The following is a 26,856-nucleotide window of genomic DNA, read 5'->3' on the forward strand; positions in this document are numbered from 1 at the left end:
AATCAGTCAAGTCAGGCTGCAGAGCTTCAGTGTGTCCTCCAGGCCTCTCTGTCCCACGTGGGACCCGACCCACAACAGAAGGATGTGAGGCCCCAACATGAACAACACAGACCTCAGCTGTAATGCCTCTAAGCTGCAACAGTAGTAGACTCCTTGCTGTCACGTGCTCGAGCCGTGCCTGTTCAGTGCTACATACAGTTTTCAGATGTCTTTTGTAAGTATAGCAGGTTCACCACTCTGACCTAAGCTCTTCAGAGGGGTGGTGCAGGCAGTCGTGCTCCTGCAGCCGTACTGAGTTGAGACCGGGACTGCAAGCCTCGCCAGCAGGCCTTTGCCTTTTGAGAGAACCGTGGCGCAGTGCTACCGGCATGGAAGGCAGCAGGTGAGTTGGCACAACTTTACAAAATTGACTCTAACAGCCCTTACACAGAAAAAGGCTCTATGATTTGCATTTTTATTACTAATGCTATTTTATTTTAACGCGCAGCACCAAAAGCTCCACCCGGAAGACGGAAACCAGCGTGAAGTATGAGCAGTTGCAGAGTGCAGCAAGTGGCAAACAGGCATCTGCACATATGGAGCAGCAGACTGACCCCATTCGACAATATAATTTCAACAAATAACAACAGCTCTTTCTCTCAGTGCAAGCAGTTTAAAATGCACTCTGGAAACTACAATAAGTAGTTTCTTGCATCCATAAACTGACAAGATGTAAGAACGTGCAGTGGATGTGCTGTTTAATACACTCCATTTACTCTGCAAGCATTAAAAAGACTATTTGACACTCAGTTGTTCTCACACTTACTTGAGAGGAGAGCACGGAATTTTGGTTTATGGGTCGACGGCCCGTCTCCTGAGTGGCCGTGGGGGATTGGGTCATCATTGATTTTAATTTACCGCCACGGAGCGTCGTGCGAGCAGTGCTGTCACGCAACCTAGCCAGGCAGCCTACCAAACATTTAACTGTGGCTGCAGGAGGAGGATATGACGTCACATCCCGCGGAACTAAAGAAAGTCAGTGTCCCTGTGTCGAACCTGAGTCGGCTGCCTGGTGACGTCAGTCAGAACTAAATGCTGTTCCACAGCGGGAATCTTGATTCCTTCATTCATTCATTGTAGCAGCCAGCAAGTTTTCAGCTATTAGCTCAGTCAGCCCCCAAGCCTGCAGAGAATAGTGTGCTGCCACACCAGCTTTAGTTTACTCATATCAGCGCTTTCACAGCTTGACAGCAGAGACAGGCGTTCTGCCCATTATGCGTGACTTTGCATTTCTGTGGTGATGCGGACAACCACACTGAAATGCGTTAGTCTATCGCACAATGCGTGGTTTTCGGCAGGGCTGCGCTTCACCCACTGCGCTCCAGCAGGAATACCCGGAAGCAGCCAAGCAGGAAGCTCCGCCTTCCTCTCGAGCCCGCGCGAGTTGGTGAGCCTCAACGTTCCGCCCACACCTCGGCTGGGCCAATCATAACAATAGAAATGAATAACTGCCAATCTGGGGGCGGGGCAGCAGCGTGAAGCAGGGCCCGCATAGGTATCGCTTCTCAGCTGGCAATGATTGACGGCTCGTTTCAGTGACGGCGGCGCCAATTGGGTAAATAAAGGCCACATTTGTGCACCCCGCCAAGAGAGTTATATCCCGCACAAATGGGGACAATGTTGGCCATTTGTGCGGGACATAGCGCAATCTGGGAACAGGAAGTGAGTGTGGACCTGAGCTGGGAATGTGAATAGGGGAAGTTTGAACCTGCGCATGCGTTGAGCCGAGATTAGTGTTGTAGATAAGACCGGAAGATTAATCACTGCGCACGCGCTGTGCTCTGGTCCCTAGTTGTGAACGGGACACCACTTAATGACGTCGCATGAATCGGACGGGAAGTTAGGAGCCGCGCATGCGCAGTTCCTAATTGTGCTCGAGGCGGAAGTTTAGGGTTCTGCGCAAGCGCAGTGGAAGGGGGTGAACTCTGCTTCCTGGACAGCTTCCGCCTGACCTCGGGGTGTTTCTGCTGCAGGGGTAAGTGCCCCCGTTATCACTGTGTATGTTTTATATGACAATGATTATGAAAATATTTCTATCTACCAATCGTATAGCTGCATGCTTTTATCACCACTTCCGCCTTCGGGAGGTTGTTGGTTGGTTGGGTTTGTTATCAGTCGGCTTAAATTGCCGATTTTGGTGCAGGAAACCAGGGTTCGAGCCTCGAGGTCGCGTCCACATCCTGTGATTCTGGGCAAAATCACTTAATCTCCCCGAGCCTGAATGTGTAATGTAAATACGGTGCTCATGTAAAGCGCTCCAACACCTTCGGGTCCAGTTCGCGCTATTTAAAAGATGCACAAAAAAAAAAAAAGGCGCTGCTTTAGTTTTGGTAATTATATGTTGAAAAAAGTCTGCTAAAGGAGTAATACCAAGAAGCGCATTTTTTGGGTTCAAGTAACAAACTGTCGAGGGAGTGCCTGGGCAGGAAGTTATTCCAACTAGGGAGGAACACGGGCAGGGATGCAAGCAGGGTATTTACAACTGCCTATAAAATCGTGAGGAAATTCTCTTGAAGGAATGACCTTTACCGATTCGTCTCCACTGAACGGCCATTTGGGGAGTTTAACAGAGTCTAGAAGCGGAATTATCATAGACTTTGGTGTGGTATTTTGCATTTCATGGAGAAGTGGGGTAAGATAGTTATCTATGTATTGCATTGTAATATATAGCGCTTTCTACCCGGGCGCTGAAGCACTCTCCTAAATGCTTAACAGGCTACATCGTGTAGGGTGTGTTGGTTGAAGGATGTTGTCTTTGTTCTGATCATATGTGGTAAAGTGTTTACAATCCATGTTAAGCTTGATGATCACTGAGGTGCGGTTATCATGTTAGTGAACGTAGCGTTTAGCAGTGTGATGGATGAAGAAATGTAAAAGATAGTCACACAGGTTATGGGTTTCAGTAAGCTGGAAGCTTTGAGCAGCTTTGTAAGTCCCTTTGTGGTGTTTATCTTCATAGTTCACTTCGCTGGGTAGTGCACTGCGTTGTCCGTTCTGGAATATTATGTTTGAAGTTAATGGTGCTGAGCAAACATGGTGGAGAGATCTACTGGATGGACTTTATTAATATGATCCCATATCTGATTGTCATTATGAGATGTCAAGAAACAGTCATAGTATGTGGCTAGTTGGGACCAGCAGTAAATTTAAAATACTCCGTTGGCCAGCGACATGTGGCAGATCTCTTCAGTTATTCAATGCCTGTTCGGTTGGTGATGTGTGGTTTCTTTGCTGTGGACTGGTACAGTGCTGGGTGAGGTGTTATAGCACTTTATGCTGGGCAGCACACCGCTCCAGATGACGTTTTACGTTTACTACTATTGATGTAATTTTGTAATTTCTGTGGAACCTTATGTAAAGCGCTCTGATACCACCGGGTCTAGCCGGCGCTATATAAAACTCTCAAAATAAATAAATAAATGGCATTTCACGTGCACTAGTGAACCTTGGACTAGACCCATTTTGTAGAGAGTCAATGGTTATCTTCAAGGCTTTAAATAGAAATGATACAGTCAAGGGACATGTGGGGGCGGTGCAGAGGTAAAGCTGTGTGTGAGCTCAGAGTGGAGAGGGGCAGAGGGTGATGTGGGGAGCAGGGGGGCGGTGCAGAGGTAAAGCTGTGTCTGAGGTGGGGAGGGGCAGGAGGTGATAGGGGATCAGGCAGGACTGGGTGTAGGAAAGTGGGTTTCTTTTGCAGTACCCCCCCACCCCCAACACACTTTTTGCCAGACTACTGATGCACTTTTTCTTGGTGTGCCCTGGATCCCTGCCAATCAGGTTCCCAGGGCTTGTGTCCTTTCCCCAAAACTAGCCCAATTGGCATCTCTGGCCACAGGTCAGCCCCTGGTAAATGGTACCATAGGTACCCAGGGCACTGTGACCAGTGAAGACATTTAAGGGCTGCAGCACTCATTGTGCCACCCTTGGAGGCCCTGTACCTTTACACACAGATGCTGCCTTTGCAGGCTGCATGTTTTGGTGCAGAACAAAGTAAAGAGTCGACACAGCACACATCCCTGTGTGCCATGCCTACAACCCACTGCCCTGGCATAGATCAGCCACCCAGAGTTCAGTAGCCCATTGGCTACTGACCTCAAGACCCCTAAAACGCCCCCTAAATTCAGTATTTAGGAAGCAGCCCAGAACCAAGAAGGCAGATTTGCGCAACCTAAGAAGGGAAAGGACCAAAGAAGACGCCAAGCAGACCAGACTGCAGAGAACAACTGACTTGGCCCCAGCCCTACTGGCCTGTCTGCAGTTTCCAGAGATCCAGCGCCAAAAAGTGTCTTGTCCTGCGGCTAGCGACCTCCAGAACCCCTGGGAGGACTGACTGCCTTCAACAAAGACCAGATCTCCTGTGAACAGCAGCCCTGTTCAAAAGAAACTCCGAAAACAGACTCTGAGCCTGCTGAGGAGAAAGAAACACGACACCTGAAACTACCACTGCACCCGCCTCCTAAGGCCAGAGTTCGAGTGGCCCCCCGGTGCTCCAGAGTCCGAGTCCACCCTGGGTTGACCCCTCCAGGACTCCGCGACGTCGTCTGCAGCCTCTGCACAGAGACCCCCCACCCCAACCGCGAGTATCCGGTAAGGTGAAATCCGACCTCAAAATACACCCCTGCATCCTGCGCCCTGGAGAAAAGAACCCGAGGTGCACCTACGTCCCCGAGCCCTCCAACTTACCTGCCCAGCTTTTGGTTCCTCCCGGAAGTCTTCCTGGACCGAGCCTACAGCTGTAAACCAAAACCAAAAATCCCCATTGAAAACAGGGCACCCAACGCCAAAACAGCACTCTGCACCCGGCCGCCCCAGTGCCACTGAGGGTGCACTTTTTGTGCCTACTTGGTTCCCCATTTGCCCTGACCTAAACCCTAGGAGCTTGGCTCCCACAACCCCGTGGCCTGCTTACCAGCAGCCACTAACCGAAGCCCCCTATCCTCCATAGGATAACATTGGGCCTCAACACTCTGCACCCGGCCGCCCTAGTGCCACTGAGGGTGCTAACACTGTCCTCTGACTCGGGGGGTGGGTGTAGGTGGTGCAGAGGTAAAGCTGTTTTTGGGGTGGAGAGGAGCTTAGGAAGATCGGTCAGTGGGCATAGGTGGTGCAGAGGTAAAGCTGTGTATGTGGTGCTTAGGTGGTGGAGAGGAGCAGAGGAAGATCAGGGAGTGGGCGTAGGTGGTGCAGAGGTAAAGCTGTGTATGAGGTGCTTGGGGGTGGAGAGGAGCTTAGGAAGATCAGGGAGTGGGCGTAGGTGGTGCAGAGGTAAAGCTGTGTATGAGGTGCTTGGGGGTGGAGAGGAGCATAGGAAGATTGGGGAGTGGGTGTAGGTGGTGCAGAGGTAAAGCTCTGTATGGAGTGCTTGGGGGTGGAGAGGAGCATAGGAAGATTGGGGAGTGGGCGTAGGTGGTGAAGAGGTAAAGCTCTGTATGGAGTGCTTGGGGGTGGAGAGGAGCATAGGAAGATCAGGGAGTGGGCGTAGGTGGTGCAGAGGTAAAGCTGTGTATGAGGTGCTTAGGGGTGAAGAGGAGCATAGGAAGTTCAGGGAGTGGGCGAAGGTGGTGCAGAGGTAAAGCTCTGTATGAGGTGCTTGGGGTGGAGAGGAGCATAGGAAGATCGGGGAGTGGGCATATATGTTGCAGGGGTAAAGCTGTGTATTGGGTCCTCATGATGGGGAGGAGCAGGTAGTGGTCGAGGAAGCAGTCGGGGGCGGTTCAGTGGTCAAGCTGTGTATAGGGTCCTCAGGAGGTGGGGAGGGGCAGGGGGTGATTCGGGGATCTGGCGGGGTGGTGCAGTGGTAAAGCTGTCTTTGGGGTTCTCGGAGGCTACGAGGGAGACGGACAGTTGCAAATCTAGCGACCTTACCGTAAACAGTCTCAAATGTGTGAATGAATACTACGCTGAGTACCTGTCATGAGCGTATGCCCTTTGTGCTTATTCCTTCTATTAAGTCTGTTGCAAAGTGCTGATATACTGTCATATCTGTAAACAGAGGCACAGGAAACGTATACGTTGCTCAGGATATCACAGTTTATTAAACCAAAGAACTTCAACACCTAATTATACAATTCCAATTCAGATTAGTAGACCCAAGACTGCTGCATACTGCTACTTACTGCAAAGGCTATATGTTTACCATTATATTGCATTTTGGTGTATATACCACAAGAGTAGGCACTTCTTCATTCCAAGTATAAAAATATATGTACCTTTTGGATACTAATCAAAAGTTATTATTTCTATCATCCCACATAATCACATCCACATTTATTCAACCCCACCTCACACTAAATATGTTTAAAGCACTTATCATGAGACCAATTTGTGGCAAATATATCTGTATTTTAATAATCAATGCAAATTCATAAAAAACATAAATCATCCACAGTTAAAATAATTAAAACCGCACAATATTTTTCCAATTACATTAGTTACATATCCAGAAAGGAGAACACTAATGGACAAACAATGTGTCATACATATGTTAATTTGGATGTGTAGAAAACAGTGTCGGACACAAGTCTGTCTATCGCTAACTAAACCAAATTTAACTAACACAAAAACACAGGCGTCGACGCGTTTCGGTGGCGAAACTCCACATAAGACCACCTTCTTCAGGACACAAGATATTTTCTCCTTAATGTATACATTCAAATATGGTGCCAATTTCACCAATGTTACAGTACTGCGGTGAGAATGTCCCCTCTCATAGGGAGTGCATCTGGAGTACTTCAAGGGAAGCTGAAATCTTGCAATAGAAACTAGTTACTTGCCACATGGAGCACAGACAGATTATTCTTTATTCCTCGTATTCTTTCATCAGTCGTATTAAAGGCCGGATTCAGTCTCGGTCTCTTTTTTATCTGGAACCGCATATAGTCCCTCTGGGTTTAGAACCAATATCTCCCGTTTCCTTATTGCATCTAGGGGCGATCATTCAATTTATCGTATCCCTGGGTCATCGCTCATTGGGATCGCGTGTCCGTTCCTCAGTCAGAATCTGGTCAGAGAACTTCATTCCACCACGTAACATCCAGTCCATTTTTAGATTTCGCCTCTACATCCCTTGTGCTAACTTATTTTATTCATCCGCTGCGGAAATTTGTTTCAGCTCAAGCCACTATCCAAGAAAGGGCCGACTGTGGCATGGAGCGGCAGTAGGGGTATTTTAGAAGTTGGAATTTGAAACATGATATCATGTTGGTGTACAGAGCTTACCTCTGGGGGAGCAATGATGCACAGCATGGATGTGGGGGACAGGTCTTAGGCTGAGATAGTGTGGGTACTCAGGTTGTCACAAATAAACCTGCCCACTCGGTTTGGTGCCGACCAAAGACTTTCTTTTATATTTCTAAACATCCTAGTTAGTACACGACCCCACGCAGGTGAGACACAATGAGCTGCTGGAGATCACATGGTGTAGCTGATTGTAGAAGCTATGATTAGAAAAGCGTGTATACAGGTTTCATAGTTAGCTCAGAAGCCAGTACACCTCATCCTCTCTTGTGAAGTGTATAACAACCCTGCATGCACGTCCCTACAAATGTTTGAATAAATATGTCTATTTACTAAGCATTCACAAGAAACTAATCTTTTGCCAGGTGACTAATTAACAGGTGCTATAATTTTCTAACTTAATGGTGTACAACAGTGAGAGCCCAAATTGCCGCATGTCAGGCTTGGCTAGCTTGCCATTTCTTACTTTTATTAAAACTATGCCCCTAGTCATTTATTAGTTACACTTCAAGTTAACTGAAGGTAAATGAAAAATGTCCTAGTAAGCTTGAAGAAAAAAATCTATTTTTTTAAGGACGCAGAGGCGAGAATTATGCATTAATTTCTTCACTTTTATTAAACAGCATGTTCAAAGTTCTACAACTCCTATGAACCACAGGGAGTATCCCTGTAAGTCCTCCAGGGCTGGATAGCATAGAGATAACATGCTAGGGGGGCGGGAGGGTTATCCTCTCCTCCGCGCCCTTGATAGAATTGAAAATTTCCTTCATGGTACCTTGGAAACTTTGCAATCTATGTATGGACCAGAGGCAAGGATCATGCATGTTTAAAGCTTACTTCCCAATAAAGCGAACGCAGAATAGATTGGTTTAAAATAGATCCTTTTGAAAGTGCGGCCCAAGTACCAATCCGTCGCATTTATGATATCCTCAATCCTGCCACCTACCTGGACAACCTTGGAAGCCATTGTCCCCCTAGTCGATTAAACCCCAAAAGCAGTTGAATCGATTCCGGGCTCTGTCATGACCCATCCTACCCACCTGGCAATGGTCGGAGAGGACACCACCTTGAATGTTTTTTTTTAATGGCAATCAACAGTTGCCATTCCCCCGGAAGTCGAACCTCAATTTCCATGTCATCATATGCCTTCAGGCACCTGACCACACACAACTTGGGGGTCTCTGGAAAAGCTGGTTAAGATACCGACCTCGTACTCATCTTTGTTCTCCCGGAAATAGTGAAGGTACTACCCTCTGGGGTAAAGATCCCGTCACATTATCAGATCCTGAAAGACCCTCAGGTTGAGCCTCTGATCGCTGGCATCCTTAAGGTACCTGGAGTTCCTGTCCTCCACCGAGTTCAGCGCTCCCAGAAGGTATTCCGCTGTCACTGAAATTTGCTTTTGGAAGCAGTAGTGCCAGAAGTCCTTGGCTGGCTCAGCCAGAGCTCGTGAGTGGGTCCTGCCCAGTTGGTTGATATATTAGACAGCTGCAGTGTTGTCCATTCTCAGGAGTATGCAGCACAATGCTCTGTCCCTCGTGAGGAACCGAATAGCAAACAATCCTGCTAGTAACTTGAGACAATTGATGTGAAGGCTCAATTCTTCCTCTATCAGCCTCCCATGGAGATTGAGCCACATTTGTCCCCCAGCCGAAGTGACTGGTGTCCCATTCTATCACTACGTCCGCACAGGAACCGAAAATCGCCCACCTGTTCCATGCCTCCATGTGATCTACCCTCCACTGTATCTCCGTCTTGGCCTCCGACATCTGAGACAGAAGCTGTGAATACTTAAGACCCCTCCGAAGATGGGCTGCCTTCAGTCTTTGCAGGGCTCTGTAATGCAGTGGCCCCGGGAAAATGGCTTGTATTGAGAAAGATAACATTCCAACAATTCTGGCTAGCTGCCCCAGGGAGGTTCTGTCCTTTCTGAGAAACCTCTTCAGTTCCTTATGAGCTTGGCTATCTTCTGGTCTGGCAAGCTCAGGGTCGCCACTATGGAGTCAATGCGAAAGCCCAAAAAAGTCATGGTTTGCTCTGGAACTAAATCCGTCTTCTGTTGGCTGAAGACAAACCCCAAAGTTCTGAAGCAACGTTATGGTGGTGTCCCGGTGAGACACCAGAAGATCATGTGATTGATGCATCAGGAGAATATTGTCAAGATTGTTATTAACCTGATGCCCAGAGTCCAAAGCTGTTCCACCACAGGTTTCAGAAGCTTTGTAAAGCACCATGTTGCTGATGACCGACTGAACAGGAGAGTCCAAAATTCGAAGATTTGCCCTCTCCATTGAAATTGGAGAAACCTACAGTTTGGAGGAAAAATGGGGACCGTCAGGTATGCGTCTTTGAGGTCTAGGTGCGCTAACAATCGTCCTGGAGTAGAAGGTCCCTGAGGAGATGGATCCCCTCCTTCTTAAAATGGCGGTAAACTAGCCATTCGTTGTAGGATCTGAGGTTGATCACGGGAGGGAAGCCTTTGTCTTTTTTCTCCACCAGAAACAGATTGCCGAGGAAGCCTCTGGGGTGAAGAGTGAATGTGCATACCGCGCCCTTGGCCAGAAGGTCTTGTACTTATTGGTCAATAAGAAACACGTCCTGTGTGGAAAAATGCAGTGGGCAGGGTTTTACTGCCTGGACAGGAGGTCCGTGAAAAATCTAGTGGTACCTTTGCACAGTCTCCTGCACCTACTGGTCTGCCATGACTTCCGCTCACTTGTGCTTGAACAAATGCAGTCTCCGCCCACCCCCCCTTCCCCCCTCCCCAACGTAGAGGTAATGAAAAGATAGGGCTTACTGTTGTAATTGTCGCTGTTGTAGGTTGCTCCTTCCTCTTACATCACCGCAGTTGGGGTAGAATGCCTTCTGACGGCCGCTGTGCCATCCGTTGTTCCTCTTGGCCTGTGCTCTGTTAGGGCCGTGATAGGCCTGGCGGGTGGAGGAGCGACCCCTGCCTTTTCCGGCCCCTCCAAAAAAACTACTCAGGAATATCTTCCTCATGGATGACTGGGCTTTGTCAGGTCCTGAAAAGGGCGAGAGAAATGTATGTATGAAATTTATAAAGCGCCGGAAGCACCCCCGAAGGGGTATCTCTGCACTGTAAGAAAGACAGAGTATAGGACAAGCACAAATCAGTCCCGAAATAAGTCAGTCTTAGGGAGTTTCCTGAATCGAAGAAGACTGGGGCATTTGCGCAGGACCTCCGGCAGAGTGTTCCAGTATTTCAGGGCAAGGTGTTCAAAAGTTCTGCCACCTGTTCCTACTTTCCTGTAGCGGGGGACTACAAGCAGCCCCTTGCCTTCGGATCCAAGCAGCCTGCTCAGACAGTAAAATTTAAACTTGTCTGCCAAATAGCTAGGACCCATACCATAAAGTTCTTTATGGGCGAGGCAGCAAAGTTAAAATTTAATTCTCTGGCGAATAGAAAGCCAGTGAAGCTGTTTCAGCAATGGTCTGGAGGAGTTACGAGGCGGCATTTTGAGAACCAGGCGTGCTGCAACATTCTGGACTATCTGTAGTCGACTCAGAAGAGATTGGTTTGCGGATGCTAGAAGAGCATTGCAGTAATCAAGTCGGCCTTAAACTTCCTCAACTCCTTGACCAAAGGCTCACCGAACATGTTTTCCTGCCCTACCGGCCAGTCTCCGATGAAGAGAGCTCCCCCAGCCTGGGGTCTAAATTTTTTGAGAAGAGAATGGTGGCTTGCCAGGGAGGCAGGCCCCCTTCTGATCCCAACCCGCAATGTCATCTGTGGGAAGGGGTCTATCTGTCTGCTTAGCCTGCTCTGCCAGCTCGATAATCTTCATTAAGGGTCCTACCACGTCAAGGAGTTTATCCTGACATGCACTCTAGGCGCACTCAGTCCCATTCTTGGGGTCCTTCATGTACTTTGCAAAGAAGGTACACAGCTTAGGGTCGATATCGGGGGTAGCTGTGACCCTGTCCTCCGGGGATGGTCTGGGACACTCCGCTCGGAGACGAGCTTGCATTTCCTTGTTGAGAAGCTGGCAGATCTTACTTGCCACTTTTTTTGTCTGGGACCCACTCCACGGAGCGAGGTTGATATATGCCCTCAGGGTCAAACATGTCACTAGGGGCAGCATCCCCCTCATATGGATCTGAGGCGGCTTAATTCAGGTGGCAGAATCTACCTGAGTCCTGGGCCTTATCTGATGAAAACTCGTCATCTAAATCGCTCTCCTCCTGATCGGTGAACCCTTTCTCTGGGTCAAAGTCCATTGTGATGTTTTCGCACATTAAGCCGGTGTGTCCTCCTCCCGGTAGGGTGCATGCTTCAGCATGTGCACACTCTTTTGGAAGACTTAGGCCAACTGCTTGAACCCCTCCAGGAGTCCCACATCACGCTTGCAGGCCTTGCGCATGAGGACCAAGGTTGCTACTCTTGGCCAAGCCCCCAGGATTTCTGTGCCCTTGGAAACCTGGGCCGTCAGCTTAGCAGCACTCTCTTGCAGAGGGGCAAGCGCCTGGAAAATAGCCTGGGTAAGGAGCTTGTTTGCCTCTGCAGGAAGGAGCTGCTGGGGGGACATTCCTCCACTGAGGAAAAAGGTGAATCATCATGGTCCTGCTGGGACTGCATGAGTAACCGGGTGAGAGCACACAATTTATTACGCCCTGTAGCTATTTTAATAAGGCAGGCCCCTCGCTGGTGCTCAGGACCCAAAGACACTAACAAGACTGGTAGTCATTTTTATTTATTTATTTATTTACTTTTATGTCAATTTATACAGTAGAGGACCTGGGCCCTTAACTTTACCACAAAGCGGTGTCTAGCAAGGGTTAGAGTGTGAGAGAAAAGGCACAGAGCGTAAAACCTACTCAAATCCCCCCCCCCCCCCCCCCCCCCAGATAAATGTGGTCGCAAGATCACTGACATAGCTGCTGTGCGGCTCATTAGAAGGTGTTATAGTATGTGGCTAGTTGGGACCTGTAGTAAATTAAAATACTCCGTTGGCCAGCGACATGTGGCAGATCGCTTCAGGTATTCAATGCCTGTTCGGTTGGTGATGTGTGGTTTCTTTGCTGTGGACTGGTACAGTGCTAGGTGAGGTGTTATAGCACTTTATGCTGGGCAGCACACTGCTCCAGATCCCAGATGACGTTTTACGTTTACTACTACTGTTGTAATTTTGTAATTTCTGTGGAACCTTATATAAAGCGCTCTGATACCTCTGGGTCTAGCCAGCGCTATATAAAACTCTCAAAATGAAATAAATAAATAAAGCATCGGGAGCACAAAAGAGTTCCACCTAGCACACCCGCGCGGTATCAGGAAGACTCATTTGGGTGGTAGCCTGCCTCGCTTTGATGAAAGCTACGAAAATAAATTGTTTCTGTAAGCGATAATAGAATGCTGTTAAGCAGAAGAACACAGCGTCAATAAGCCCATATATCCCCCTGAACAACATTAGTCAGGAAAGGGAAAGGGATGTGGCTTGACTGACGCGAAGCAGTAGGACTACAGTGTGGTTTACTTTATTTGAACTCGAGGACTATTACAGGATTGCCTTATGGTCGCCATTGTTACTCCCTGTCCTTCATGGGAGTTGTAAGACTGTATAGTCATGTTTTTAGGTCTCGCCTGAGCCAGCGCATGTGCTGCACTGCCAGACATTTAGTTAGTGTATTTTTAAAGTGTTACCAGAGGCTTTTCCTGGCCTCAAGCTTGCGTTCACGAGCGCGTGCACACCCGTAGCTGCCACCTGTCTTTCCTTCGTTTGGCCGTCATGGCTCATAAAGCACAGCGCTCTCCCAAGTGCCTCGCTCTGCCCCTCCCCCACCACAGAGCACGTCCCTACGATCACTTCCCGCTCTCTTTTATTTTTTTCCAGCGGCCGCGTCCGTTTCATTTTTAGGTCTCGGCTGGCGTGGGCTGCGCACATGCGCAGTCTCGCTGGCGAGATTTAATGATTTAGAGGGAATTCTGTAAGGGGCTTCAAGCCTCGCCCCACTTTCCCATTGGCCGGCGTCACCGTTAATGCTAAACGGTGGTCAGCCATTGGGAAAGAGAACTTTGTGATGTAGACTTTTCCATTTTTCGGCCAGCCCACATGGACTGGGTCGTCCGCTTTCTGGCTGAAGTAAAAGGTTTCTTATTTTTATGGGGCCATGTGTTTCAAAACACATGGCCCCATAAAGACAAGAAATCGCTTACGACAGAAGAAAAGCAGGCCGCATGTTTATTTTTGCATCGCACGTTAAAGTGAAAGCGCGATGCAAAAATTAACAGTGGCTAACTGGCGAGCGCTTTTTTATTTTGCGTGCGTGCTTTCCTTGTTTTGTTGGTGCTTACATTTTTGGACTCCAGATTCTGGTCTTTTTTTAGCACTTAGAAAAAACGTTTGTTTCTCGGAACCAACAACTTTGACCTGTTTCTCAAAACTCCCACCCCTGGCGTTTCTGTGCTTTTATTGCACTTCCAACATGTGTTTACTTCGTAGCTCTCCCACATTTTTTTTTAATTTTTATTTTCGTGTTATTAATGTTGTCGTATTCGCTTGTTTCTAGGGCCGGCAGCATCACCAGGAGACCCCGTCGGTAGTGAGTAAACAGTGCAGTCATGGGTCTGCATCAATATGATCTTGGAAGAGGCCCAGCACCAGGTCTGCGGGTTATTGAAAAACAGAAGTGAAACAGTCCGCTGGGAGCCCTTTCTTTCAGTTTCATGTGATCAGTTATAAAATTAGATCTAATGCTAACCACCAGCCGAGTTGGAAAGCATCCGTGGGGGTGAAGCCAGATACACTGCAGCCTTGTTTTGGGGACTCTTTAATGGTTCAGGCCTGTATTACTCATCGCCCCCTGGCCCAGGAGCTGGTTTCTTGTGGTTTCAACGCAGGAAGTCCTATTTTATATATAACTTGGTGATCTGCGTGCAAAGAAGAGCCCTGTTATAGGCACCCTCGTGGCACGGACGTGTGAGGCATTATGTACACCATGTTTTGCATGTAGGGAGATACTAAGTTACATAAACCAAGGTGATCTGGTTGCATTGAGGGCCTTTTTATATGCACCCTATTTGCCGCAGTGCATAAGATCATATGTTGTGTGCTCCCTGGTGACCTGTGTAGGTAATCTCAATGCAGTGGGGGGGGGGGGGGTCCAGGCAGACTGTGTGTGACATGTACCTAGAATGGACCAAATGCAGAAAGTGTCTTATACACCCTGGTGAACTCCGAGCACGGCGATAACGTGCTCAGTACCCCTGGATGGTCTCCTTGGAGGGAGTTATTGGGTTCTATATATACTCTAGTGATTATCTCAGTTCAGCGAGAGAGTGCGAGACAGCGGGGGATCTGCGTGCAGGGAATCATCTTTTCTTGCATCCTTGTGGTTTCAGTGCCCGAAGAATGTGTGTGACTTTGATACGCACTAAGATGATTGAGCCTGTAGGCTGCACACCCTCTTGATTCGCGTGCAGAGATGCCTGTGTTACAGGCGCACAGCATCATCAGTTCAGTGCAAGGCTGTTTCAGCCTGTGTTTAGTACACCAGTAGAGCCCTTGTTCTCTCTTCCACACGTCTCCAGTCCCAGACCTCATTCTCCTTCAGAAAAGCCAGATGCCAGCCAGGACCCAGTGACCCAGAGTGTGGAATGTGTAACCCAAGCTTTTATCGTGCAGTAGTTGTCAAACACATCCAGGAAGCACGGGCTGCACTTTGTTCCCTCTGGTCAATCTTTAACCTCTCACTTTCTCCTGGATTAGATGAAAACAAATGTTACAGTTTACCCAGAACCTGAAAAAAACTGTTATTTGCATCTATTATTCTGGGGTAAAATCTGGTGACGGTAGTATTGTGGTGGGGGAGGAGCGATTAGCAGCATCAGCTGTGAGTGCAAGAAAGTAAATGTTTGATTTAGTTAGTGGGTCACAGATAGCTCAACATGTAACAAGAACCATTCCGAATGGGAAAGGGAATGCGGCCTGGATGGATGAAACTGCCTTCTGCCAGCCTCCAAGAAGTCCGTGTCATGCGTGAAACCTTTAGCTACAGCCCTGGGTCTTTAGGCAGCAGCTCGTCCTATGCTATGACACCAAAGACCATATTTGTAATACAAACACGTGGAACTTCAAGTGCCAGAATGCAGGCTGCTGTGGGGTACAATAAAACTGGATTGGCTGATGGTGCCACAGATGACTCAGAACCATGCAGCTGTAAGGCCCGCCTCCCTTCCCGAGAGGCATAATGATGTATATGGAAACTGGGATCTTTCCAATAAATCAGGCAACCTGGCTGGCTAGTAGGGCTGGAGAAGTGTCACTCAGCATAAATAGAAAATCCAACCGAATTTGGAGACTTCATCCCTCTATCGGGCAGACACCAGAGAACTTCCAGCCAAATAACTGAATATTTTTACTTGCAACACAATAATGTGTTTTTTTAAAACGTAAGTTTTATTGGCATTTTTGTGCAATCAAAAAAGAAACCGAGCAAATGCATTGTCAAGGAAATATACATAACGCATGTAGAGACACAGTAGTATGAAGCGCCGGCTATAAGGCAGTGCGACCGGTGCAGCTGCACCGTCGCTGACTTCAGGGGGGCACTGAGTTTAGAAGTAACACGAGTTTCTAAAAGCACCTACTGCAGAGTTTTTTTTTGTGTCTGGCAGTTTTCGGGGCAACAATAAAAATGTCAAGATAACTTGGGACTAATGTTCCTGCTGAAGAGAGATCACACTTTAGTCTAATGGCAGTTTCCATTCATGATAAAGTAGCGCAGAGGGTTAATGTGCCTACTGCAAAGAACATGTACCACACAAATCACCAACTGTATTTTTTTGTGGATAGCTCAGTTGGTTACTGCTTTTGTCACAGAGATCCTTTTGTTACTTGGAGTTCATAAGTTAGGACCCTCATATAGCACATTGAGCTATGAACTGTCATCAAAGGGATTATGCAAAATGCATGTTATAGGTTAGAACGTTATGTTTTTTACCCAGTCTTTCATAATCCTAATGTTGCTGAAAAAGGTTCATTTGGGTACATTCTTATTAGAAAAGACAACCACTGAGGTACGTTTTAAATCTTGAGTTTGTGCTTCTCTAGAACAAAACTCTTAAAACATACTGCCATCTAGCATTCTTCACATGTAACCCCTACACCTTGTAATCATCATTGTCTTATTTGTGGATTGATTACACACGCGATTCATTGGCTCTGTATAATGTGTGTGATGTAAAGTGCTCCGCCATCCTACAGTGGTATGAGTAATTTGAACACTAATAATATCTAGGGTCACCACATTTATTTTGAAAACATAAGGGCCATGCTCCAAATCGCAAACATCAATGGTAAGTGAAGCGGCTACAGCCTATTTCATCTGCGACTGGATTGCACGCAGACACCTTGAAGCTTCATTTCAGAGGACATACAGCTGCAGTATTCAAGGCACTGCCCGATAATGTCCATCCCATCTTGTAGCCCTCATGTCTATACCCTCCCCTCTTCAGCTCTACCTTTCCCATTCCTTGAGATAAAAATCAAGAGGCTTTAGATCCAGTCTCCACTCCTTTGCTACAGCTCCCCACTCACACTCCTGAGACTCTAAACCTGAACTAAATGAGTACTGGGACTGTCAGGTTATTGCGATATTTTAATTTTGTAAAGGAAAAATGCTCAAACCGACATTGGTGGCTTGGTGGAGTGAATATTGATACACAAGGATGAACAGCAGTTTCTCCAAATCATTGTTGCTTCTGTTCTTCTGAAACCTATAAAGCCAGACTGTGGTTTAGTGGCTAAGCTGCTGACTCTGCACCTGTGCATCTGGCCTCAAAGCCTGTCTCGCCACTTAAGTGAAAACTAAAATGGATGTGGTCTTGGGGGGAAAAACATCCTGTGCATAAAATATACATTTGAGTTATAAGCTATTTTTTTTTATTCTTATCATCCTGGGATAAACAAGTACCCGAGATTCCGCTCTTCTATTTTGATTTTCATGTAGCTCTTTTATATGTAGAAAGCGCCAAATATTGTCAGTGATGGCTTGAAGGTGTGGGGGATCATGTCAGCACTGCTTGTATTTGCAACCGCTAATGCCGAGTCGATTCTTTGCCCTCTGACTGTTTTTGAGGGGGGCAGCACCTACCATGCATTGAACGGAGGGTTAGCATAGCCTTGCGGCAAGCATCATAAAAACCATGCCCTGGAAAAGCTTTCATTTGCCCTGCCTTCGCCAGCTGCGGGCACGCAGTCTCGCCACCCACCATTCGCTTTTAAATTCTAGTCCGCATCGATCCGTCAGCTCTTTCCTGCTGTCGCAATTCATAAATTAAATTTTAATCCCAGGCCAGGGGACCAGAACTGCAGGTCATCTTTTTGCATCTGGCGTGTTAACTCGTCGATTGACAGAAACACTGGAGTTGTGCATTTGTGCAGCGCCCACATCTGGATTTCTGCAGCCTTGCACATCAAACACAGAGCGATGCCAAGTGCAGATCTCGGCCTGGTCCGTGTGTCTCCACATTTAGAGATCATTACAGATATTCTAGCCTACAAATACAGTAACGCTTTTATTTCTTTACTGTTTGTTTTGGAAATTGTTTCATTTTTTAGGATAGCTTTGTAGAGATTGTACTCCTCCAAACTTTTTGCTTCCCGTACTACCAGTTTATTTTTTATTTATTTGAACACACCTGGTTTGCTTATTATGTGACATTTTATGTATGAAAGCCCTTCAGATATGTGAGTTCAAACTAACAGTTGTACAAAAACAGTTGGACAAAAATAACACTTTAAAAAGTACCTATCAAGGCAGTGCTATAATGTGCCTAGTAGTGTCAAAGCTTCCATGTTAAAGAACATCAGATGTTGTAGCACCAAAGATAATGTGTTGCAATTTCGAAATACTTATAAGGTCCCAAAGGCAAGACCAATTGCATTGCAAATGCTTGTTTTTTTCGTTTGCACTTGGACAGTTGGATGTTACACTGAATTAAAAGGTTGTGAATTTGAGGTCAGGCATGAGGTGGAGTGTACTGGGAAAGATGGGTTGGGTCTGGCTCGGATCGTGAAGTACAAAGTGGCTGTTTTGTAAACTTCCTGCAGAGTGGTGAAACCAATAACTGATGCAAGAGAGAAGCCTAGAGGTGAAACATAAGACGTGGTTACAAAACAACTGCAGAGCGGGAAAGAAACAACTTGGAATGGATGATTGTTGCAAAGATAAAACAGAAGTGCAGAAACTTTAAAAAAAAGCTAAAGTGCGGAAATCAGTAACTGATGAGGAGAAGAAAAGAAAGGGGTTCAAGGTCTGGCAAATAGAACCAGCATAGAGTTAAAAGGGCGAGTAAAGTGAAGGACTGAGGTTGTGAAAAATGAGAGCAGGGATTATTCATGGGATAAAGATAAAGCAGGAATTGATAAGGGATCGAGCAGGAACAGCAGCACAAAAAGGGGAGGTAGTCCAGGAAGAACTGGAGAGGAGAACAAGCATTGAAAATGCAATAGGTCTCGCATTTGATTAAGTTAACGCCATTTGCTTTGCTAATGGTATTGTATAGCAAAGCACATGGTTTTAACTTAATAAAAGGCGAGACTTATTGCATTTTGAATGCTTGTTATATGCTGCTATACATACACTCCAGGAACAAATGACATTTGCAACCATGATTTACTTTTATAATTGTGTTATGCTGTAATAAAACCACTCAACTCCCCAGAGTAGTAGCTTGTTCTGTAAAAACACATCCCGTTGCCAGCAATCTCGTTCTAGCTACTTTGAGGCTTTTTGTGACACAGTATTAACTTATCCCCAGGGAGCGTGGCAAGCGTGCATTTTCTTAAAACCTTCTTCCTGTGCTGTCTGGGAGCTGTTCCTTCACTGTTCTCTGTCGTCACACCTGTTCTATCCATTGCGCACGCCAGCGCGATGCAGGTTAGTTCCGCTTTCTTCCTGACATTTCCTCGCTTATGTGTTTGCACAGTTATTTGTTTGTTTTAATTCACACCGTGAGAGGACAGTGCCAAAATAGAAACTCAAACCTGCTTCCACGCCTAATTTACGAGCTCTGGCAACCTTGACAGATTGTCTTCTATGGCTGTAATCAGGCTCCTCTGCTTGCATTACCCCCTCCCTTCTCCCCCTCCCTCCTGGTCAGCTTAATTTGTGTCTTCTTTTGCTGTAATCTGGCTCCTCTGCTTGCACTACCCCCTCCCTTCTCGTCAGCTTTTTTTTTGTTTGTCTTACTCCTCTGCTCCCACTACCCCCTCCTTTCTCCCCCTCCCTCTTCGTCAGTTTCATTTGACTCTTGTGTCCCTGTTATTATTAGTTTAAGCATTTACTTAAGGCCCCCACCCCCCCGAACACTTGGATTGTTTAATTTATTTTTTTGTCCCTCATGGTGACATACAGCTCTCCCCCAACACATTAAATTAGGCACTGACATTATACACATCTTTCATCCATAAAGCAACAAGCATTGGCATAGCAAATAGGTCTCGCCTTTGGGACCTTATACGTGTTTAATCATGCAACAGTCAATGTTGTTGCACTAAGGATATTGTGCTGCATAACTAAATACTTACAAGGTCCCAAAAGCGAGACCTATTGGCTATGCCAATGCTTGTTTAATTTTGAACTTTGAACTTGCTGTTAAATAAAATTGAAGAAAGTAATGCATAATCCTCGCCTCCGGTCCTGAGATAGAATTTGCAAGAATGCAAAGAATACAACGAGAGCTGGATACACTCCTTCACCTGACAACAGATAACTTGACAGCATTTTTACATTGTGTGGCTAAAAGACCGAGTATCTCTTCTAGGTTTCAACCCCGTGACTGCCACCAACTTGATTTCCCTATTCTTCAGGTATATGTTCTCACATGCAGTGCAGCAAAAAGGTGATCCCTCTAAATTGTAGATTCAATAACTATTATTGACCTCGATCTGGGTTCAAGGACGCGTGGCACCAGTGAAATTGGCTAACATTGTGCGGGTGCAGCTTGCCGGCAAATGGACACAATCCGTGGCATGCGCACTTTGTGTACTTTTCATGTAGTGCAGCAACCTGCCGGAGTGCAGGGAGGCCTCGTGTTTTAACTTCCAGAAGTTCAACTCTGGAATAAAGTTCACCCTCATATCAGAACCATATCTAGCTTACTAGCATTCAGAAAGGACCTCAAAACATGGATTTTTGTCTAAATCAGCTATTGACACCTCTGGGTATTTGCGCGCTTAAAAAATGTCACTAACATAACCTAGCTTACATTGTTTCTTCACAAATGCTTAAGACAAACTGTGATTTGGGGGCTGTTTATTTTTTAAATTTCCAACACATTTATGTAAGAGATAAGTAAGGACTACAAGAAAGACAAATATATCTGAGTAATGACAGCTTTAATCACTGATATTATTTACTCCTAAATAAATGTTTTTTTTAGCAATCTTAGAAAAATGAAATATTCAGAAAAAAACACCTTGACGTTAAATCCTCCATGATGCTGTTTCATAGCTAACAAAGCTATACTGCAGGGATTGTAACTTGTGACCTGCATATAACTAAGTGATCTCTGCACCAAAAGCAGTAACCCACTGAGCTATCTACATGTTACTTTGTGCATTTTAGTCCAGCCCAAACTGGGAGGCCAGGTCCCCCACGAACGGAAACACAAGCAACCCAGGACAGGATTTGCCCTGGTTTGAGGCTCCCCAGGTTGGTGTAGCATGGTTCTAATGGCACAATGAGCACAAGATGCCCTAATGGCCACGGGTATATCTAGACGTAGGTCCCGACCTCACTGTGTCCCTTGGAACCACAAATCCAGTTGTGAAGGGGAAGAGTGGATAAGGTATTGTTGTATCTTTGGAATGACCCATGCAGAGACAGGTAGGTGCTCACGTCACTCTTTATTGGTTTCTCTACTGTGCCCACATGTACGTCCTTTCTCCATGCCCTTGTGTCCAGTAATGATCCCTCCTCACTCCCTGACCAGAAGTCGTGTCCTGTCTCTGTCCCCTCCCCATGGTCCGGTGCAGGGTCCTAGTGCCCCTTGACCCAGGTCACTACATCACCCCCTTTGTCACAAGAAAGGAAACGACAAGAGAGAGAGAGAAAGATAATAATGGAGAGACATTTGTTCATCCCCATCACTACATTTCTTCAATCAGTCTTTTTGGCCTTTTGCTCACTCTTCTTGGACAAGCCCCTTCCTTTTCTTTCTGTGATTTCCCCTTTCTTGTCTTTCAATCTTGTCTGTTCTTCTTCCTTTTTTATCCATCGCTCCGTTTCTCTCCTGAGAGTTGATGTTCTCTGCCGCAGTGTCCTCTCCGTCTTCATCCATGGTCTTCAGTCCTTTAAAGTGAGAACTGTTTCTTGTTATTCAGTATTGGCCCGACTCTGCTGTTATCATTGGCACCTTGACATTTGTTATTGTTAGCGGGTCCTTTGAGAATGGACCGTCAGACTTTCTCCATTGTCGCTGATGCACCACCACTGAGTCTATTTGCTTGAGGTGCGACGGAGTGGCATGATGCTTGGCGTCTGTATGCGCTTTCATCTTGTCATTTGCCTCCTGGTCTCGGACAGCAATGCAGCAGTGTCCTGGGGGCATCTCTTCTAACTGTGGTAGCCTCGTCCTGCTTGTCCTCCCCAGCACTAATTCAGCTGGATATCGTCCTGTGGAGCTGTGGGAGGGGTTTCTATAATCTCGTAGTACTTGACAGAGTGCTTGTCCTATGGAATTCTGTGCCAGTTTTGCTCTTTGGACAGCCTTCTTTGTGTTGCCCATGAACCTCTCCACCATGCCATTCGCTTGTGGTCACAGAGGCATTATCTTCCTGTGATGAATGCCTAGGTAGGTCATGAATTTTCAGAACTCCTCCCCTGAGAACGGAGGACCGTTGTCTGTCTTTAGTGTCTCTGGGGAGCCCCAGGCCGCAAATATGTCATCCAGTGTTGGCAGTGTCGCGGTTGCTGATGTTGATGAGATGTGGCGTACTATGGCAAATCTTGAGTATTCATCAATGATCACGAGCAAGTAGTTGCCCGTGTCCACAGGCCCATAGAAATCTGCTGTCAACGTTGTCCACACTGCCTTTGAAAGTTTCGACATTTGTAATGGTTCAGGCTTTGCTGTCTGTCCTGTTGTTCGGCAGATGTGACACTTTAGAGGAAGGTGTCTTCCACCATTCTATCTAGGACAGGGAACCATACTTTTTCCTGTAACATCTTTTTTGTTTCAACCATACCTCTGTGTGACTCATGTGCCAAATTAACAGTCTGGCGACGTAGTACACTTGGCATTACTATCCTTGTTCCTCGCATTAATATACAATTTTTAGTCTCTGATATCTCTTCATGTATCTTTTTGAATGCTAACATTTCCTCCTTGTTTACTCCTTCTCCTATTGTGCAGTTGTTGTTGATGTGTCTCCATCTCTGCTGTCTTGTCGTTACTTTCGCCACTTGCATTGTGACATCATTTGCGGTCTCCTGCTCTAGTTCCGCTATTGTTATTGGCGCCAGAGTGTTCTTTCTTAGCACGAAGTTGAGAGATTCTTCTGCCATTGAGGTCTTCTCTGGTGCTTGCGGTAAGGGGTGCCAAGACATGTAGTCAGCCGGGTTGTGTTCTTTGCCCCGCTTGTGCAGTATCTTGAAATCGTAGTCCATCAGTCTTATACCCCAGAGCTCAATGCGTGGCGGCATCATTGCATCCGGATTGCCATATATTGTCACCAGGGCCCGATGGTCAGTTACGATAGTAAATGGTTTCCCATAGAATGAACATTTGATCGTGTTCACATACCCATACCACTGCCAGGCTTTCCTTTTCTGGTTGGGAGTATGCCCTTTCAATGTCAGACAGGCTTTTGCTTGCATATGCAGCAGTTTTTTGTGGTGAGTCTCTACCTGGCAGATGTTATGCTAGTATTGCTCCTAGTCCGACCGGGCTGGCGTCCACAGTCAGCTCAGTGCATAGCAATGGATCAAAGTAGGCAAGATGATCAATGGCCATCACGGCATGTCTGATGGCCTCAAATGCCCAACTGCATTCCTGCGACCAGATGAACTTCTGACCCTGTTTTGTTAGGTCCCGAATCGGTGTGCTCACTGTGGCGAAGTCTTTCATGTAGCGAGCACAGTAGCTGGCAAGACCAAGAAATGATCTCACTTCTGCAACACCTGTTGGAGGACTCGCCTTTTCCAATGTCTCTACCTTGCTGGGGTCCGGCCTAATTCCGTTCTTGGACAAGATGTGCTCAAAGAATACCAGATCATTTCTCCCCAGCTCACATTTGTCAGCGTTCAGTGTTGGTCCTGCTTGTTCCAGCTGCAGGCATACTTCACGCAGGGCACTGTTATGTTCTTCATCTGACCGACCAAACACCAGGATGTCGTCGCTGTAGTTTAAACTGTTCTTTACCTGCCTTTTGGTTTCCTGAAAATATTTCTGCAGCCGATGATATGCCAACGCTCAGTCGCTTGTAGCGAAACAGGCCCATGTGCGGGGAGAACGTGGTAATGTACCTTGACTGCTGGTCAGGCTCCAGTTGATGGTACCCTTTGCACAGGTCCAGCTTCGAGAATTGGCATGTGCCAGTGAGGCAGCTTATCATGTCATTGAGGTGTGGCCCAGGGTGTCGTTCCCTTGCAATGGCTGTATTTGGTACTCTCATGTCCACACATATGCAAATCTTAGAGGTGTTCTTTTTCGGAACCGCCACTATTGGAGACACCCAGGGAGTCTGCCCTTCTGCCGGCTCAATGTTATCCTGTGCCAGTAGACTTTGTATTTCCTCTTTGACTTGAGGTTTAAGTGTATGGGCACTCGTTGGTGATGCTGAGCCACAGGTTTGATCACCTCGTTGATGTGTAGTGTAATTTGTTTCCCTTTTAGTTTTCCTAGGCCTTGTAATATGGCCGGATGGTCTTGTAAAAATGTTCCGTTTCTCTGACATGTGGTATGTCATTGCTAGGAGGCCCATTACCTGCGCCGTGACGTTGCTCAGCAGGCATGGTGCTGGGATGTCTCCCCGTAGCACATGTATCTACTCTTTGCATGACCTGTCTTTGTATGTCAATGTCTCTATGAAGTTCCCCATGTTTTCCGCTGGCTTCTTCGAGCCCCAGGTGAACACATCAATGGTGGATGGTGATAGTGGCGCTCATATTTTCATCTTCTCGTACTCTGACATGCACATTATGTTTCACGTGGCCCCACTATCGAGCACGAAACGTGTATTGTGTCTACCTTCTTCAATGTCCACTGTTGCTGTTTTCTTGATTTTGATGCTTCTCCACGAGATGAATTTGCTCTGGCCTTCGTTCTTCCGTGGGTGCATCTGACATCAGATACAGTCGTTCCGCACTTTCTGGCGCGACTGTTACGTCTGATTCATCTGAGGAGCTGCGATTTGCCGTTTCCATGTACCTGGCATATCTGCTTGTCACCACCCGTGGTCTTGCCGGTCTTTCTCGCTCACTTTTCAACTGTCTACTCATGCAGGTGCTTGCAAAAAGTTTGTCTCTGTTGCATTTCCTGCATTTCTGGCCCATTGCCGGGCACGCACCAACATGTGGAAATTCGAGTCAGCCCCTATACCACGTTCTTTCATGCTTCTTAGTTGGCGGTGGCGGTCTACTATCTTTCTTCTTGCTGTTTCCTGTTCCGCGGTTCGCTTGCTCCACTCTTCTTTCTTTCCCTAGCTCCATCTGTTTGGCATGTGTCGTTGCTCTCGCTCGGGCCATTGTCAGTATTTTCTCCAGCGTCGTTGGTTCCTTCAAAATACGTGCGCTGAACTCCACAGACTGGCAACCCTCAGTGATGCGCAGTCGTATGGCTTGTTCATTGTCAAACTTGTTGAACTCGCAATACGTGCCCAGTTTCCTCAGTCTTGTTGCGAAATCGTCAAGGGACTCTTCTGCTCGTTGACATGCGGTGTTAAATGTGTACCTCTCGAAGTCGATGTTTCTTTGCGAGTCAAATTTATCTGTGAGGCACTTTATCAGTCCCTTGTACTTCGCTGTTTGATCGCTGGGAAATGTTATGAGCAGGTCTTCCACTTCACCCCCTACGAAAATTAGAAACAGATCAATGTGTTTGGCCTCTGCGATGTCTGAGGCACGCATGTATCGTTCAAACTGCCAAATTTATTGTTCCCACCTGATGCCTGTCTGGTGCTCCGACAGGCTGAATGGTAGTGGTCTGCGAAATATGACCTGTGCACTGTTCTCGTCACTTGCGGGGTCAGTCGTCATTTTCTTGCTCAGCTCTTGTGTAGGTCTTTTCGTGCGTACTATTTTCTTGTAGTTTCTTCATCTCCTCAATTATTCCTTTATCTCTTTTCCTGCCACCTTTATTTGGTGGTGTTTCCTCTTATTCCGTTGTATTTCATTTTACTTCACCCGTTTTCTTGTTTTTTTATCGCCATTTTCTTCTTTTTGGGCCTTTTCAATAGTTGCCTGACCTCAAAATGGCCTCTTCCTATTGCTGGCTCCTCATTGGCTCCCCCGCCTGACCTTAAGATGGCCGCTGAGATTTTGGTGGGTGAGATTTGGTATTGTGTATGGCCTGACCTTAAGATGGCCGCCAGGTCTTCCTCTGCCTCTAATTGGCAGCCCTGCCTGACTCCAAGATGGCCACCGAGCTCTTGTGAGATTTTGATTAAAATCTGCACGCAGGAAGCTCAAGGCTGTCTTGGCAGTCAGCAGTCGGCTTCCTTCACGGTTGGGTGCTTTTCTTGCCTCCCCTTCATCTCACCTCACCTGATGCGGCCGGGGTGCGCTCCCGATGCCGCTGCAGGCGCTAGCACGTGGACCAGGGTGGGCTCCTGGTTTCGTCTTATTGGAGCCAGATGAGCTCCCAACGGCGCGGTTTTCGTTCCGATGGTCGGCAGATCAGGGTGGGCTCCTGGTTCTGTTTGGACGTCGTCGAGGGGCCGCACGCTTCTGATGTCGATTCCTGATCGTTGCCAGTTGTCGTATCTTTGGAATGACCCACGCAAAGACAGGTAGGTGCTCACGTCACTCTTCATTGGTTTCTCTGCTGTGCCCACATGTACTTCCTTTCTCCTTGCCCTCGTGTCCAGTAATGATCCCTCCCCACTCCCTGACCGGAAGTCGTGTCCGGTCTCTGTCACCTCCCCATGGTCGGGTGCAGGGTCCTAGTGCCCCTTGACCCAGGTCACTACAGGTATTTGAGGGCTACCTACCCAAAACTAGTCCTCTATTGTCACACGGCCATCTTCCTTCTTATGACAGTCCTCCTCTCCTGCAAGAAATGGCTCCTAGCTGCCACCAAAATCTTATTGCTTTTTTACACAAGCTATCAAGTCGTCAAAATATTGAAGTTAGAGGGCAGGGCCCTCATACAACAGTCTTCAGATACTTCTTTATTTTGTGTCAAGTACACCTTGTCATAACTCCATCCTCCCTCCAACTGTCCCCATCTCCTAACTTCCGCTGAGAACCACTCCCCAATAATCTCTTACATCATTAACTCACAGCATTCCAGACATTAGCCTAGACATCCAGGGAACGGTGACACATAGGAACCATCACAAGCTTTAGCCGCACTGCACTGCGACGGGCATGCTGTACAGCATGGCTAAAAACCATCGG

The 26,856-nt window shown here is 47.0% G+C and overlaps 1 protein-coding gene across 1 annotated transcript in view; it reads left to right on the forward strand.

Moving 5' to 3' along the window:
* The first annotated feature begins 1,946 nt into the window (after positions 1-1,946).
* Positions 1,947-26,856, forward strand: part of LOC146822406 (uncharacterized) — a 129,246-nt gene continuing 104,336 nt past the window's right edge. The window contains exon 1 of the mRNA XM_085613487.1: positions 1,947-2,014. The gene's annotated coding sequence lies outside the window, so the exon portion shown is untranslated. The remainder of the gene's footprint in view (positions 2,015-26,856) is intronic.

Source organism: Triturus cristatus, chromosome 6 (assembly GCF_964204655.1).
Source record: "Triturus cristatus chromosome 6, aTriCri1.1, whole genome shotgun sequence".
NCBI lineage: Eukaryota > Metazoa > Chordata > Amphibia > Caudata > Salamandridae > Triturus > Triturus cristatus.